Source organism: Medicago sativa, chromosome 6, assembly GCF_051527215.1.
Source record: "Medicago sativa cultivar Bolivia chromosome 6, Bolivia_mono, whole genome shotgun sequence".
NCBI classification, from domain to species: Eukaryota; Viridiplantae; Streptophyta; class Magnoliopsida; order Fabales; family Fabaceae; genus Medicago; species Medicago sativa.
Window position 1 is genome coordinate 90,477,982 of NC_140754.1, and position 17,831 is coordinate 90,495,812.

At 37.5% G+C, this 17,831-nt stretch overlaps 1 long non-coding RNA gene across 1 annotated transcript; it reads right to left on the minus strand.

Annotated features, from left to right (window-relative positions):
• Window positions 1-2,908: 2,908 nt before the first annotated feature.
• LOC146918110 (uncharacterized) lies at window positions 2,909-5,054 on the minus strand. The gene is made up of 2 exons (XR_015016011.1): window positions 4,308-5,054; window positions 2,909-3,078 (listed from the first exon to the last, which is right to left on the minus strand). It is a non-coding gene; the product is annotated as an uncharacterized LOC146918110 (long non-coding RNA).
• Between the last annotated feature and the right edge of the window lie 12,777 nt (window positions 5,055-17,831).

Below are 17,831 nucleotides of genomic sequence, written 5' to 3' on the forward strand. Positions count from 1 at the left end.
GATTTCCTGGTCTCAATTTGGTTTAATATGATGACAGCTTCTTGCTTGTCTCATGGAAGTTGATAAGAATAATTTAAAGATGGAGCATAGAAGATTCGCTAGTGTGTGTGTGGTGGTTGATCTTACTCTCCCAGTTGTTGATAATATTTGGCTCAATGGTCATTGGTATAAGGTGAGATGTGAAGGTATTCGCATCATTTGCACGTGTGGATGCTATGGTCATCTTCAACATGACTGCACTGAGAAGAAAAACAAAGTGATGTCGTCACTAAACCCTAATGGCAGCTCGACTCAACTACTAACACGTATTTCTAAGCCTGAGTCTTCAAACTACACTCACAATCAAATGCAAACAAAATTTGTTACAAAAAATCAGTTAATCAACACCCTCTTTAATGTCCCTAATAATGAGAAAAATACTTTCCATGGAGAGTGGTTCACTGTCATAAGGAGGGAAAAAAACAATTTTTTAATGGTATTAAAAACATCGTTGCACATTCAAACCGATTTGAGACTCTTGCAAACCTAAGCCACCCATGAAAAGACAAAGAAAAACATATCCCTTACCCAATGCCTCCTAGATCACATGCGCATAAAGTGGAACAACCCAACAAAAGCTTTGCCGACTCAAAATATCGTAGAACCCAACATGTCTATGATGGTCATGTCATGAAGCGTCAACAAGTCGTAAGCATTAAAGAAATGACTATTACTTTTCCCACCCTTGCCCATTCTTGCGCGCCCTGCGCGCATGACCAAAATTCCCTCCGTCCGGATTACGTAATCCGGACAAGTTTCGGATTGCGTAATCCGAAACCAAGCAAAGCATGTGTTGGGCTGTGTGTGAGTAACCAATAGGGTGGGAAAAGTAATAGTCTAAAGAAATTCATAAGGCCCAACAATCAATTGTTAGCCTTGGAAACATTCCTAATTCTAATTTACGCCATGCTAATCGCACTCTTGATACATATAAACAACACAAACACAAAATCTTTACCACCACTTCTCCACCTTGCTCTTGTAATACCTCACCTCGCATTAACTACACCCTTTACCTCTCCCACAAAGTCATTCCCTCTCCACACCAAGAAGAAAATTTAACCAATATTAAATATATCCCTCTAGATGATCATCATAAGCATCAAAAACCAACTAATACTTCTAGCCTTCAAGAAGATGACATATCTCGTGATTTGGACGAACATGCAATCAAATTGATCTATGACAACAATATTTAGCATACGACAATATTTAGGTATCTCTAGAGCTAGGGGAACACGAGGAACTCTAGCTATACAAAAACGTGTGGCTAACATGCTTGCCATTTACTCCTATGAGATTATTTATGGATGCTTTCATGGATTTATCTATCCATGCATGGAATAGTCATTATCGTCATTATCGTCAAACTCGTGTCCTTATTCGTCATTATCGTCTATTCTTGCGTACTATTTTGGAGACCCGTCTTTTTTTTTTTTTTTTTTGAAACAGCGAAATTTTATTCACGTCGAAAATGTGCAAGAAGCACAAAACTCGCGGCCGAGACAAAGATACAATACAGTGCGCAAAACAGCACAGATAAAAAGCCGAAAAAACTGAAAAGAACCCAGCCACACCACACAGGGAGGGAAAAACCGACCCAAAAAAACCCCCATCAGCTGAAACACCAGACAGAAATCAGTCCAGCAGCAGTACAGCCGCGCAGGTGCACAGAAGCAGGACAGCAATGAGGCTGTCATATACTCCTAGCCAAAATAGCAGAGCAGCAGCATACCAAAGCCTCATCGCCCACCTAACAGGCCTAAAAATCCACCATTACCGCATCAAACACGCTTGCGGATTCCACGTCCATTCATAATACATACACACCGGCAAATTCAAACGACTCAAAACCCACCTCCACGCTAACACCTTAACGCCCTCCACCATGTCGTCAATACTAAAAGGAGAATTCTTAAAAATAAAGGTATTTCTAACTCTCCATATGGTCAAAATCGCTGCGTGCCAGATGATCCGATACCCCTTCCGAATCTTCTTATTCCTAGACAACTCATTCCACCACTTCCAAAGATGAAACAAGTCCGGTGGTGGATGATAATTGAAACCGAGCCATGACAGAAGCTTGGTCCAAACTGCTGTTGCCGTAACACAATTGAGAAAAAGAAGATCTGACACCTCCGGGACCCCATCACACAACACACAGGAAAGAACAGAATCTGGTGGTATGACATGCCTCTTGGAAAGATTGACTCTAGTCGGGATCCTATCACGTAAAAGCTTCCAAGAAAAGGCAATCACCTTAGCCGGTGCCGGACTTTTCCAAATATGCGTGAACGCCAACAGCTGCACCTCCGAAAGTGGGTCAGACACCACCAAGTCATCCAATTTCCTATACATGGAACTCACCGAAAAAGAACCATTCTCTTCCAACTTCCACCACCACCTATCTGGCACATCAAGCCTCGCAAAACCCCCCAAATCTAGCAGTAAGTCATCCAAAATCCTTTCTTCCCAAACGAAAAATGGACGTCTCCAAGAGAAGTCCCAATCTAACCCCGAATCAATAGGCCCACAAAGGTCTCCCACTTTGGCCTCTCTTTGGTTAGACAAAGTAAACAGTCTCGGATACTTAACTCGAAAAGGTATATTACCTCTCCAAGCCACCTCCCAAAAACTAGTTGAATTACCATTCCCCACCATTCGAATCACCTCCGAGTTGAACCATTGATGGCCCTCTCCCGCCTCCAAACCTAACAAATCCTTCCACCACCGAGACGCAAACGTTGGACAAGGAGGGTCACCCCCCTCCCCCAAGTCTGCCACACTCCGACCATATTTGTAACACCCATACTAAATTTATCTAGAATATTTAGCATGTGCGTTAAACTTAGTATTGGATACATTAAAATTACAATAAATAAAAATTTCTCCAAATAAATTATAGAATTACTTGTCTTATACATCTGAAAGAGTATCAATGACGTTTACAAAATACATGCAATGACAAGTAAACATAATTTTTCCAGCTTCTTCTGCTACTTCATCACGAAATGTTCAGCTTGCGCACCACCTGAGAATCTGAAATAAAATAAAAGGGATTGGGGTGAGACAGGATGTCTCAGTGAGTTCCACCTATCCTAGGTTGTAGGCAATCACAGGGAACCTAGGATCGCCATCTGTCTCTAAACTTAACCCATTCCGGGTTTATACTGTTTTATCATGCATAACTGAGCGATCGGGGATAACTAGGATCGCTATCTGGATTACTAATATAATTTTAATACTAATGATAAAATCATAAACATAATCATAATGTCTGTCATATTATGTTAGAAATGTTAGCGTTGAACAAACAATATTATCTGAGTTGATTTTACGGAATAAACCCAGGTGGAGTAACCCCGGAATTTATTCCACTCTGACCGGTATTAATTTCCAACTGGCGGGAACCCAACTGACGGGGATACCGGACTCCTCTTATTGTCATGGGGTCATCCTTACGGATAGTGCCCGTTCCAACTGGCGGGAACCTTTCGTATCCAACTGGCGGGAATAGCGAAAGCCATGACTTATAAATTATTTAATATTATAAATTGAACTGATTCTCTGATAACTGAGTTAATCCTCAACTCCACTACTGACGGGGATCTAGAGAGGAATAACTTATCTTAACTGATTTTCTTATGATGATAATTTTCTAAATCTGATAATAAAGACGTAGTAATCCCGTCTTAACATGACTTTACTATTCTGGGTCAGTAGCATACCCATAATTACATATTCATATATTATTCTTAATATCTCTCTCGTCAATGTATGATTTTCTACGTATAAGCACTAATGTTGGAAAATGCATAGCATTCCATATACATAGTTTATAGGAACAAAAGTTCAAGCCTTGGCCACATAAAAAATCAATTCCCACACGATAACAACTTCTTGCTATATGGCCTGCAATGTTGAAACAAGTTTACTGGAAGAAATAAAAAGGTTCTAAACTTTGGCCATATAACAACCAAGTCTCATGATAACAAATCGGTCAATATGTAGCTTGGCCTTATTTAAAACAAGTGATGAAGAGAAGGAAAAATAACACGGCTGCATAATTTTGGGTTTTTCAAAATTATCATGATGCAGTAACATGATTCGAATGCACATTGACATTTTTCCAACATTAATCCTAACATAGCACATACATTAACATCAAGGGTAACACTAGTGCTTATAAATCTATTCTAAAACAATTGTCATCTCACAATTTCACATTCTAAGACCCAAGGAAAGTGCTAATACTAAGAGGAACTCACCTAACCGCTTTTCTGACAACTTCAAAACAGCTTAACCTTCCCTGAGCTTCTGCCATCTTTGACTTCAGCTTCAATCTCTATTCTATTAAGTCAAACATGTCCAAACAGCTCCGCAATCACACTTTAGTTCCTTTTGAGTATATCGTCCTTAACAGTTCAACCCGAGCAATGTACCGAAAATTGTAGCATGTACATTTTAGCCACATTAGTGCAGATTTTTAATTCAAAACTGAAACTTGTAACTCAATTTTCTCAGTCATAACATAACTTATTTAAGCCATTTCAAAGCCTATTTCGTGTTAAATTTTGTCTTCTTTCTAATGGCTCAAGTCCCATTCCAAAACGAATCATGTAGCAGAAGTTATGACAGTTTTACCAACAGCAGGTCTATACGAATTTTTAACTAACATTTCACATAACTCAGCCATAATCATTCTAGTCATACCAATTAGTTTCGACAACAATACCAGCCCATAATACAACAACAACAGTCCATTTTCAGGTGCTTAAGCAACTAATTCATCCAATTATCACCAACATTAAATTCAAGCTTAAAAGTGAACTCACCTCCATGAGAAATTTTCTCTTAAAGCAAGATGTCCTAAAGCTTCATCTCCAATTCCCACTTAAAACCTGATCCGTAATAGCCCAACAATCCTCTTCAGTATTGAGACCACATGCAAAAGCTTATCTCAACCAAAATTGAGAAAAGAAATAATTATGGTAAATGGAATTGTGTCACATACAACCAACCCAAATAATAATAGGGTAAAGAATAACTTACCAAGCTTAATGTAACATCCCGCCTGTCAGTATTAGAACTGTATCAGTTGATCGTCCCAGAGAAACTTATTTCTGAAAGAAAGTTAATGGAGAATATTTATTACGTAATATTGGCTTATTAAGGAATAAGTATCAGAGTCGTTTTAAGCACGCTTGAGGCAAGGGCATAATGGTAATTTCATGGAAAAGGATATTTATATGATTTGGACTAAAAATATCTCATTTCTCTCATTTCTTTCTCTTTCTAAGTTGGAGAAAATATCTTCTCTCCCTCCTCTCCTCTCCATCGGCCTTCTCTCTTCTCTCCCTACTTCTTTAATTCATCAAATCTTCTTCCTTTAACATTCAAGATCAAGAATTGGTTCCTCCATCACCCTTCAAGAGATTTGTAACATAGAGTGATGCTTGATTCCAACTCTTCTCCTCTTCTCAAGTCATTCAAAAACCTAGGGTTTGGTTTGATCAAGAAGTTTGGACCTATATTATGGTATTCTCATGATCAAGGAACAAGTAGAAGCTTTATTGGAGATTGTTTGCCAACTTTATCTTCACAAGGGAAAAATCATTGAAATTAGGGTTTGTATGTGGTAAGTTTAAAGATGGTTCAAGTATGGTTTCTTCATGGTCAAGGTGTGTTAGTTTTGCAAGAAAGAATGACATGTTGATTGGTTTGAGCAAAGGAAGCAAATGGAACAAAGTTAGGGTTTTGGCTTGTTTGGGCTTGGAACTTGGTGATGCTTCAAGAATTTGATTAGGTGAGTTCCATAGATAGTTTTCTCCCCCTTTTGGGATTATGTTTATGCCATGATTAGATCAATATAAACAATATGATAATTCTAGGTTTTCAAGTATAAGTTTAGTTGCCCTTTTCTTGCCATGCTTGCTATACTGGTATGTACTTGTTCCATGACTGTTTTACAGGTTCCTAATGATCCTAAGGGTCATATAACACTTGGAGATGCTTGGTTTGAGGATTTTTAGTCAAAAATATCATTTTTGAGGTGGCTGGACTGTCATAACTCGCCAAGGCGAGCAACTGGCTGCCTAGGCGAGCAAAATGGCAGTTCTGGAGGTCTGCTCGCCTCCCAGCTCGCCATGGCAAGCAATCACTCGCCACGGCGAGTAAGGGTACTCGCCTAGGCGAGCAAGTAGTGCCATCTGGTGCTGCTTGCTCGTTTCAGGCAGTTTCGGTGTTTTTCGTCCCGGACTTTCTCGAGCAGTCTTTTATAAAGTAAACCCCTCAAACCAAGGTTCCAAATGATGATCAATGAAAGCAAGATTATTATGAAATGAAGCAAGTATTAGGCATGTTAGTAAGGCATGACATATTAGAGAAACAAGTCATTAATCGGGTAGCAAGTTATTCATAAGCAAGGGAAAACTAGAGCCTCGACATAGTTGTCGAGAACTAGCTAGTTAGCAAGAATTCCTAGAATGATAAGACGCGAAGTTTAAGCTCTTCGCATATGTTTAAGAATATTATCTACTTAAAGAAGCAAGAGCCATACGAGTATGGCAAGATGTGAATCGATTTCATATCCATTCACAAAGTAAGTTAAGCAAGGCTTAAGTTTATCTCTAGTGGGATCGTTCAAGGATCCGAGGTAAAAGAGATGGTATGTTTAGGTTTAACCTTCATTCATGCATAAGACCAAGAATTTAATAGAGTGTTATGTCTCTTGAATTCCTTCCAAGGTTGGGTTCAAGGGGTTCCCCAAGGGGAATGGTTAAGCCGAAAGGGAGCCGCATTTCACTAAGTTAAAGTGTCGTGTCTTTTATATACCTTCCAAGGTTGGATATAAAAGGTTCTCCTAGGGGAATGGGGTAAGCCGTAAGGGACCCGCACGTTCACTATGGGAGTCTGGTGCGCTATTGCAAAGCTTTTTCACCGGTAGTAAGGGATTAACTTCCGGGGTTACTCCACTCGGAACTAATCCGTAAAATGAACTCAGATAAGTTGTTTGTTACACGCTAACATAATCAATGAAGCTAACTATGCATATCCATTATACATGTTTATGTTATGTCATAGAGCCTTGACATAGATCGTCAAGAACAAGTAGAGACTTGGCGTAATTCGTCAAGAAGTAGTTACATAACAAGAATCACTTAGGTGATAAGAGATGATATGTTGTAGATACAACATATTAAGCAAGTAGAAGCAAGTAAAGAAAGATATGCCGACGACGATCTTAGGTTACCCCTAATCGTCTGGTTTAGAATCGTGTCATGATAGAGATATAAGAGAGCCTTGATGCTTAGAGCGTATCTTGGCATTGCGGTTTTAGATTTCCCCTAACCGCCATGGCACGTATAGAAGAGAAGCCTATAACAAGTTAAGAATATTGGGACGGCCCTAGCAAGCACAGCCGTCTAAGAAAGCAAGTCCCCACACACGTATAATCAACCGTCAGGTTGTAAAGTAGACACGTGGTGACCGTAGGTTTCCCCTGAGGTTACCTATAGCCTAGGGTTAGGTGGAACTCACTGAGACATTATGTCTCATCCCAATCCTTATTTGTTTCAGATATCAGTTTGGACGTCAAGATAGTAGCCGGATGGATTTTCAGCAAGAGCTCGTTCGTACCTGAAACGTGAAGATTATGGATCTCAAGGATGTATTTATTCTAATTTAGATAAGTTATGATGTTTGATAGAGTACGAACGCGTTTTGTTGTATATAAATTCATTCGAAGTTTTTATGTTGTAAATTTTTAATGTATCCAGTACTAAATTCAACGCACGTGCTAGACTTTCTAGATACGTCTAGTATGGGTGTTACATTTGGTATCAGAGCAGGTCGATTCAGACCGTGCCTTGGATCATTAAGTTACAACAAAGGTAGTGGGACCATTGGGTTCCGGGTAAAAGTTCTAGTTGTTGATGTTAGTTGAGCCTGATCAACTCAATTTAACATTCGATGATTAGAATGGATGCCTGAGAGCTGAATAGGACCCAGGAGGAACTAAGTATGTGATGAAGAAGTTTTATCGTGCCAAAAGGTGGCCAGTGAACTAAACAGGTCCAAGTGTGAATTCTCCGGGAATGTAAGATAAAGTTAAGAAGGAACGTTCCAAAAGTGTTGGGTAAGATGTGGAAGATACTTTGCTTACCTGTAAGTAAGAGTTTGGAAATGTCTAAGTATGATTTGAAGTTTCAGTAAGGACTGTTGTTTATACAGGAAGAAATTGTATTCTGGAACGTAAGTGCAAGGCTACAAGTTAGAAAGCAGTCGACGTTGTTGACGGAATTGGTAGGCTCTCAGGGATATCATTGTGTGAATGAGTTTATGGATTTGTAAGCTCATAGTGGACAAGGTTCTAGTGCTCTGAAAGTGCGTCAAGTCGCAATGTAGTGAGGCAAGTTACTCGTAGTAGAAGAAGTTAAGAGATTAAGTGAAAGTTTATGTTGTCAGAACTAAGGCATTAATTCCGACGTGGTTGTCGTGCATATATTGAAGAACATTTTATGATGATGGGAATGAATGATATGCATTGAATTACCTGAGAAATAATAATTTTCATGTGAAGAATGTTTTAGGAAAATTGAGTCGAAGAAACTCGCCAATAGTGAACCAGGAGCGAAATTAGAGTTTTTCAAAAAAAAAAATTGTCAATTCCTTCCTAGGATCTATAGTGGCTAATGGGGAGTTGTCTTCGCAATCTTATTATGCAACAAAAAAAAACCTTTTATGACATCGAGTAATGAATGCATATCACATCCTAAGATTTTCAAAGAAAAAGGCATGAGCAACTATTAACGAAAATCGATACGGTTAAGGTAACTTTGAAAGATAATATGTCAAGGGTCGATAAAGAGTTCAGATCAAGAGTGTAGAGGTTCTGATATTTAGAATGGATGGCACGGAATTGAAGACATAATGTAAGAATTAAAGAGGTGAAGAGTTATACGAAGTCATAAGGTTCTTGGAATTGTGGAATTATGATGTATTCCTCGAATCTATGTTTTGCTTAATTAACTTGCTAAAGCTCGTTAGGATGTTGAATCATAAAGTTTACGAGATTTTAAGAAAGATATATGCGTATGGGTGATTGAAGTTGACATTTTTGGAATTCAAAGGAAATTTTTACAGGTACCGGTTGTTACGACTCGCGTAGAGTATATTAACCTCACTAGGAATAAGATTTGATGGCACGTATGTGTTGTCAACCCGTCCTGTGAATTTAGAGTAACAACTGGGGCTTAGGTTCAGTATATTTTATAAACGTATATAGTGGAAAATCATCAACGTCGATAACCCATGTGCTAATTTACAAAGTTTCCTTTGAAAGAAAAATCAACGAGCAAGCATAGGTACTATTAAGCAAAACGTAGTAAGAGAGAATACGAAGGCACTGTGTTAGATGCATAAGGCATATATGTTCAAGTGCGAGAAGAGTTTATTATAGAAAGTCGGAGAGGCAAATCATGGAAGTAGTAACAAAGATGTACTCTATGAGTTGAGATTCTCGAGAATAAGTGTAAGCAGGGCACTTATATGTAAAGAGTAAAGTTTATATGGAGATTCAATCATATGAGCAAAGGCTAGAACAAGGTTGCAGAGTTAGTTACAACATAGAAAATCTTGAGAAGAATTTAAGAAGATATTAAGTATTGATAGAAGGAGTGTGAGATTCACTTGTCTTAACGGATTAGGATATTGGTTAAAGCTAACCGGTGGGGATCAGAGTAGCGCAACAGAGGATAATCAGTAAAGTGTGAGCAATAACCAGGGGACATGGAATTTTGTAGTAGAATCTCCGTGAAGAATGTTCGAGTTAGTAATACAGTTTAGTGAAGAAGCATTAAGAGATGAGCAAGGAGCTCTTGATGAGAAGTAAGTATCAATGCTTATGGAGACAGAATTGATTAAGGGAAAAGTATAAAGGACGTATCTCTACTTTAGTAAGACAAGGAAGACTAGAGTCATTGGGTTGCCTAATTGGTAATGTCGAATGCGTAGAAGAGCTATTGGTTAGTCAGAAGGAGTATATGCTAGGTTGATAGAGAACAATTCATGAGATATGCACGAAGAAGTACATACCCTCCAATGCCAAACTTGTTGAGTGATAACGATACTTACTAGAATAAAGACAAGCCATAATTTTACGACCATTAAGAGTTAAGATTGGTATTAAGGAACTTGGGAACGAAATTGTTTAAAAAAAAAAAATATGATTTTAAACATTGATTAAACCAATGAGTTGCGCCGTAAGTGAGCAAGCTCACTTAAGACGTAAGGACTTCAGGATTAACTTGATTTAGATAAGTTTGGGCGAGATGTAAAACCTTTTTAATAAAATTTAGAGACTCGTCCTGTGGTTCTGAGGTACCATTACAAACTTGGTTTCAAAATGAGATTTTCTTCATTCCAGTAAATGTTCGTTCTAAGAACCTATGTACCAAAGTTTAGAAATTTTTTGAAGCGAAGTACTACACTGGGTATCGTTATTAACTAACAAGAAGCGGTATTTGAAAGTATGCAGAGACTGTAGAGGATAAAGTTTTATGAAGGAATGACAATGCTCATGTGATATTAATATCATACGGGAAGCATGATTTTGTATTCAAGTGTTCAATCCAAGTGCAAAAGGACCTAGTAGAAAGTTTTAAGGAAAAGTGAACTGCAATAACTAGTTATTAAGTTGAACAGGAGAATCGACGTAATGGATTTCGCTTCTTCGTGTCGAGTTAGAAAGGTTATTGAAGAGCTCGAAAGAGTTAAGAGATTTGTATAATCATCAAGATAAGTAGCATAAGTAAGAGATATAGATCGCAAGATGCGGTAAGAAAGATTATGTATGCATAGTAAGATGTATGCATGATAAGATGTTTCAAATGCAAGAAAACACTGCGGGGCAAATCCTGAGTGTTTCAGTTAGTGATAAGTTACTTATTGATGGCTATGCTAAGTAGTTAAGATGTGGAGCCTAGACAACCAATCCACATGAAACAAGGTAAGAGTCAATCACGGTTCTAAGATAGTTCCATGATTGTGAGAAAAATATTAAGATTGAAGAGATTATAATCGTTTTTGCGGATTAAGAAAGAAGTATGAGTTACATGTTTGATGACGAAAGTATGCTATGAACTCTTTGGAGGACGAAATTTTTTTAAGGATAGATGGTTTCTAAATTTCGAGGACGAAATTTTTTTAAGGGGGGTAGAATGTAACATCCCGCCTGTCAGTATTAGAACTGTATCAGTTGATCGTCCCAGAGAAACTTATTTCTGAAAGAAAGTTAATGGAGAATATTTATTACGTAATATTGGCTTATTAAGGAATAAGTATCAGAGTCATTTTAAGCACGCTTGAGGCAAGGGCATAATGGTAATTTCATGGAAAAGGATATTTATATGATTTGGACTAAAAATATCTCATTTCTCTCATTTCTTTCTCTTTCTAAGTTGGAGAAAATATCTTCTCTCCCTTCTCTCCTCTCCATCGGCCTTCTCTCTTCTCTCCCTACTTCTTTAATTCATCAAATCTTCTTCCTTTAACATTCAAGATCAAGAATTGGTTCCTCCATCACCCTTCAAGAGATTTGTAACATAGAGTGATGCTTGATTCCAACTCTTCTCCTCTTCTCAAGTCATTCAAAAACCTAGGGTTTGGTTTGATCAAGAAGTTTGGACCTATATTATGGTATTCTCATGATCAAGGAACAAGTAGAAGCTTTATTGGAGATTGTTTGCCAACTTTATCTTCACAAGGGAAAAATCATTGAAATTAGGGTTTGTATGTGGTAAGTTTAAAGATGGTTCAAGTATGGTTTCTTCATGGTCAAGGTGTGTTAGTTTTGCAAGAAAGAATGACAAGTTGATTGGTTTGAGCAAAGGAAGCAAATGGAACAAAGTTAGGGTTTTGGCTTGTTTGGGCTTGGAACTTGGTGATGCTTCAAGAATTTGATTAGGTGAGTTCCATAGATAGTTTTCTCCCCCTTTTGGGATTATGTTTATGCCATGATTAGATCAATATAAACAATATGATAATTCTAGGTTTTCAAGTATAAGTTTAGTTGCCCTTTTCTTGCCATGCTTGCTATACTGGTATGTACTTGTTCCATGACTGTTTTACAGGTTCCTAATGATCCTAAGGGTCATATAACACTTGGAGATGCTTGGTTTGAGGATTTTTAGTCAAAAATATCATTTTTGAGGTGGCTGGACTGTCATAACTCGCCAAGGCGAGCAACTGGCTGCCTAGGCGAGCAAAATGGCAGTTCTGGAGGTCTGCTCGCCTCCCAGCTCGCCATGGCAAGCAATCACTCGCCACGGCGAGTAAGGGTACTCGCCTAGGCGAGCAAGTAGTGCCATCTGGTGCTGCTTGCTCGTTTCAGGCAGTTTCGGTGTTTTTCGTTCCGGACTTTCTCGAGCAGTCTTTTATAAAGTAAACCCCTCAAACCAAGGTTCCAAATGATGATCAATGAAAGCAAGATTATTATGAAATGAAGCAAGTATTAGGCATGTTAGTAAGGCATGACATATTAGAGAAACAAGTCATTAATCGGGTAGCAAGTTATTCATAAGCAAGGGAAAACTAGAGCCTCGACATAGTTGTCGAGAACTAGCTAGTTAGCAAGAATTCCTAGAATGATAAGACGCGAAGTTTAAGCTCTTCGCATATGTTTAAGAATATTATCTACTTAAAGAAGCAAGAGCCATACGAGTATGGCAAGATGTGAATCGATTTCATATCCATTCACAAAGTAAGTTAAGCAAGGCTTAAGTTTATCTCTAGTGGGATCGTTCAAGGATCCGAGGTAAAAGAGATGGTATGTTTAGGTTTAACCTTCATTCATGCATAAGACCAAGAATTTAATAGAGTGTTATGTCTCTTGAATTCCTTCCAAGGTTGGGTTCAAGGGGTTCCCCAAGGGGAATGGTTAAGCCGAAAGGGAGCCGCATTTCACTAAGTTAAAGTGTCGTGTCTTTTATATACCTTCCAAGGTTGGATATAAAAGGTTCTCCTAGGGGAATGGGGTAAGCCGTAAGGGACCCGCACGTTCACTAAGGGAGTCCGGTGCGCTATTGCAAAGCTTTTTCACCGGTAGTAAGGGATTAACTTCCGGGGTTACTCCACTCGGAACTAATCCGTAAAATGAACTCAGATAAGTTGTTTGTTACACGCTAACATAATCAATGAAGCTAACTATGCATATCCATTATACATGTTTATGTTATGTCATAGAGCCTTGACATAGATCGTCAAGAACAAGTAGAGACTTGGCGTAATTCGTCAAGAAGTAGTTACATAACAAGAATCACTTAGGTGATAAGAGATGATATGTTGTAGATACAACATATTAAGCAAGTAGAAGCAAGTAAAGAAAGATATGCCGACGACGATCTTAGGTTACCCCTAATCGTCTGGTTTAGAATCGTGTCATGATAGAGATATAAGAGAGCCTTGATGCTTAGAGCGTATCTTGGCATTGCGGTTTTAGATTTCCCCTAACCGCCATGGCACGTATAGAAGAGAAGCCTATAACAAGTTAAGAATATTGGGACGGCCCTAGCAAGCACAGCCGTCTAAGAAAGCAAGTCCCCACACACGTATAATCAACCGTCAGGTTGTAAAGTAGACACGTGGTGACCGTAGGTTTCCCCTGAGGTTACCTATAGCCTAGGGTTAGGTGGAACTCACTGAGACATTATGTCTCATCCCAATCCTTATTTGTTTCAGATATCAGTTTGGACGTCAAGATAGTAGCCGGATGGATTTTCAGCAAGAGCTCGTTCGTACCTGAAGCGTGAAGATTATGGATCTCAAGGATGTATTTATTTTAATTTAGATAAGTTATGATGTTTGATAGAGTACGAACGCGTTTTGTTGTATATAAATTCATTCGAAGTTTTTATGTTGTAAATTTTTAATGTATCCAGTACTAAATTCAACGCACGTGCTAGACTTTCTAGATACGTCTAGTATGGGTGTTACACTTAACTATTCTTCCAATTGACCGAACTTGGTGACCATCACCTGAATTAGGAGACAAAAATGGAAGATTGAAAAATTTTAAAGGAAGGGGCGGTTTGGCTTGAATAAAAGGGAGGGAGAAATTTTGAGCTTATTTGATGCAAACAACACCTCTAGGAACCTTTAGGCATGGCTTTGGTGATGATTATTGGAGGTTTGAAGGATTTGAAGATGATGGTGGAGTGGTGAGGGAGAGGACCGATTGGGTCTTGAGAGAGGAGGGGAAGATATTGTGTTGTTTTTGAGAGAGAAAGGTAGTGGAATTGTGTAGAAAATTATAGTATTTTCCTATATAAAATATACTTGGCCACCAAAATGTCTATTTTACCCTTGATTCTAAATGGATTATGGATGAAAAATGTCTCATTGATAATTCGGGAAATAACTGACACAGAAATTGACAGTGATTTTAAGCAGGGTATTACACTCTACCCCCCTTAAAGAAATTTCGTCCTCGAAAATTAGAATTTACCTGTTAATAAGTACAAATAATTCCTCTATACTTTCGATCTTAGACTTCCACATACGTCTGTTACTAACTGATTCTCTTTATCCGACTAAATTATCGGTTTTCCTTGTTACATAAAGTCTTCCGACTACCTAGCCATAGATACAACTGACTTAAATTAATATGTTAAACCGATTTCAGGACATGTTTTCCAATCTCATATGTCGAAAAGATTCGATAATAACCTTCTTGTCTGTGATTTGTGGAATACATTATACACATTTCGAACATAGTGGATTGTAAAGCTAACCGATGCATCTGATATCTTTCGAGTAAATTCCTTGTTCCACATACTCTTTATAAATTGTCTTAGGTTACTCCTACTTGTTTACCTTACTGAATTCTTGAAAAATCTCATACGTTTACTGGAGTAACACTTCTATCGACTTCGTCGACTTTTATCTTGTCTTGGACGGATATGACCTTTGAATGATCTTTCATGCTATGTCTGTTCCCAATAAAATTTTATTTCTGAACTACGCCCCAAATAACGAGGTCTTATAATGATAATCGTACCATACTCTGTATAAGATCGTTCCTACTCTGAACAATATCTGACGTCAAGTTTATTTCATCGAAAGTAAGAATTGTTTCAACTTTCTTCGTTAATCAACGCATAAATAGAAAAATGTTACTTCTGATATCTGTTATATTTTATATGAATAAACTCAACATGGTGCTACCTCAACATCTGTTGGAAGTACTAACTGATGAGTACAATCCATAAGTTAGATTTAAATACATAGTATACTAACTGGCGAGTACATTAAATATATAAATCTTATATGAGAATGGTGCACTGACTGGCGAGTACACAATACACGAGGTAGTACAACTGATAGCTTAATCAATAACATATATTTGTAGTCATTCAACTTTGCTTCATCCATACCAGATTTTAAATCAATCACTATACACCTTGATCATATTAGGATGAGTAGAAAGTATCATCATAGATCTTCTCTTGAACTTATATGTTCAAAATATACATTTCATTCTTGAACAATATTGTTATAGCTGTTACTCTAGGGAATGTCTTATCATCTTTTCTTAATTCCATACTCATAACCTGAACATGTGTAGTCTCATACCGTAGCTCACATAATTTTCTAACTTGTGTGATATCAATCTTTTCTTTACCTCAAAAAAATATGGAGTTTAGATTCCTGAACTTCACGACTAAAATTGCATTCAAGCATTTGCATTCATATTCTGAGTAGTATTTGTTCCCTCTGATACATGTTAATATACCTGATATTCCATGATAGTATTTCAAACCAAAATAAAAATAAAATCTTCAAGATACAACATTCATATTTGTTGCCTCATACATGACTCCTTTTTAACTAATCTGATACTTCTAAGTCATTCTTCGAAATCACTGCGTCGATTAACCGGGTTACATACTATAAGTGATTCCAATTTCTTATATTTAATAAGGTAGGAACACCTTCATCCTACTCTTACTACTTGAACTTTTTAATATCTGTGAATTATGCGGTTTGGAAAATTATTTAATTCGTCTCTTAAGATTTCCCATAAATATCTCATTCAAAGTCTTAAACTTTTGCACATTATGTTACTTCTTGCCGATAAATATCTCGCTGCGCTACTCTGATTTATTAGTTCACTTCGCTTAGGCGTACTGCTCCAACCATACTGTAAATTTCTCCATCTCATTACTACATGTTATTAACATGGGGCTAACTCTACACTTCTTGCTATTTCGAGCACCGACTTATAATCAGTGACGAGTCATTTTTAAATACTGCAATTTTTTCTTTATACATGCACTACATACTTGTTCTCGCAAAGTGTTCCTTGAATGATTCTCACATTCACATTATTTATGAACTAAAACATACTTGAATATTTGAGGCTTATTTCCATTTAGTTTGTTCTTGTCTGTAACAACAGTTACACTTACGATCTCCTCTGTAATAACTTCGACTCCCAAAATTCGATTTAGTTAACAAAATCATTCTTTTGGTTTTCAAGACAATTGCATAAGAAAAATCATCAGTTAAAATGTTTAACTCCTCAATACTTTACTTTGTTCTTAACTCTTTTACACTAGCGACAATTTTACCTGTAGCAGACCCTTAAAATACATTCTTGTCCTTGACATCATTCGTCCATTAATTCACTGTACTTTGGCAACTTCTTATTCAGTCTTCATTTCATTTTTTTTTTCGATTAAAAGTTACATCTTGTCTCTGACCATTACCGGGATCTCTTTCCACTTACTGTTATACTTGTATTTCTTAGTTCGAAGAAGAACTTAATATCATGATAAATGCAAGGGGTCTTATTCAATTTCCTTAGCGTACAATCCTTATTAGTTTAACTTTTCTGCAATTCTTTGCTAATAAAAATACATCCAAATCGTGCTATAATCCGTAAGGATCTTTCCACTACTATTTATTCATCCCTCTTGACTCTTATGCTGCTTAGCATCTTCACTTTACTGATTCATAAATCTAGCACTTTAGATTTCGGGAGGTGCAACTAATCCAACATAGTTTATCTGACTTAAGTTGTCCATGCAATGCTCGCATTGAGGGGATTTCCTTGTCTGCTCCAAGATAATTTACTTATTCCTTAATTAGTTCACTTAATAACTCAAACATCAAAAGTCGGATTGTTTCGGCATTTGAGTCATTCACTTCTTACATACTCTACATCCACTGAGAGTTTATGAATTTCATTGTTCGTCGGATAATTTTCTCATATCCAGTTCATCTTCTGATCCCGCAGTTCTAGTTACACCTTTAGAAATACTCATTTCTTCTATACCTTACTTATGCTTCTTATATTTCTCCTGTCAAAGTTGCAATCATCCCTTAGTCACCCTGAATATCTTACTTCTACGGTATCCACATAAAAAGTGTCGTTCAACAATATCAGAGTACTCCATCTTAATCTTAACATTTCCCTTATGTCCTCGAAAATTTTCAGCTTCACAGTTTACTGGCCACCATTTGGATTTGAATACTTACACATCAAAATTCGTTATAGAACCTGACACCTTGACTTTCCTTCTCCGCATGCTTCATTCTTCCTAGGTCCTATTCAGCTCTCAGACATTTGTTCTAGCTGTCACATACTAGTTTGAGTTGATCAGGCTCAGCTAGACATGACATTTAGAATAAATATCCGGAACCCAATGGTCCCACTACGTTTTATTGAATTCTAATGACCCAAGGCACGATCTGAATCGACCAGCTCTGATACCAAATTGTAACACCCATAC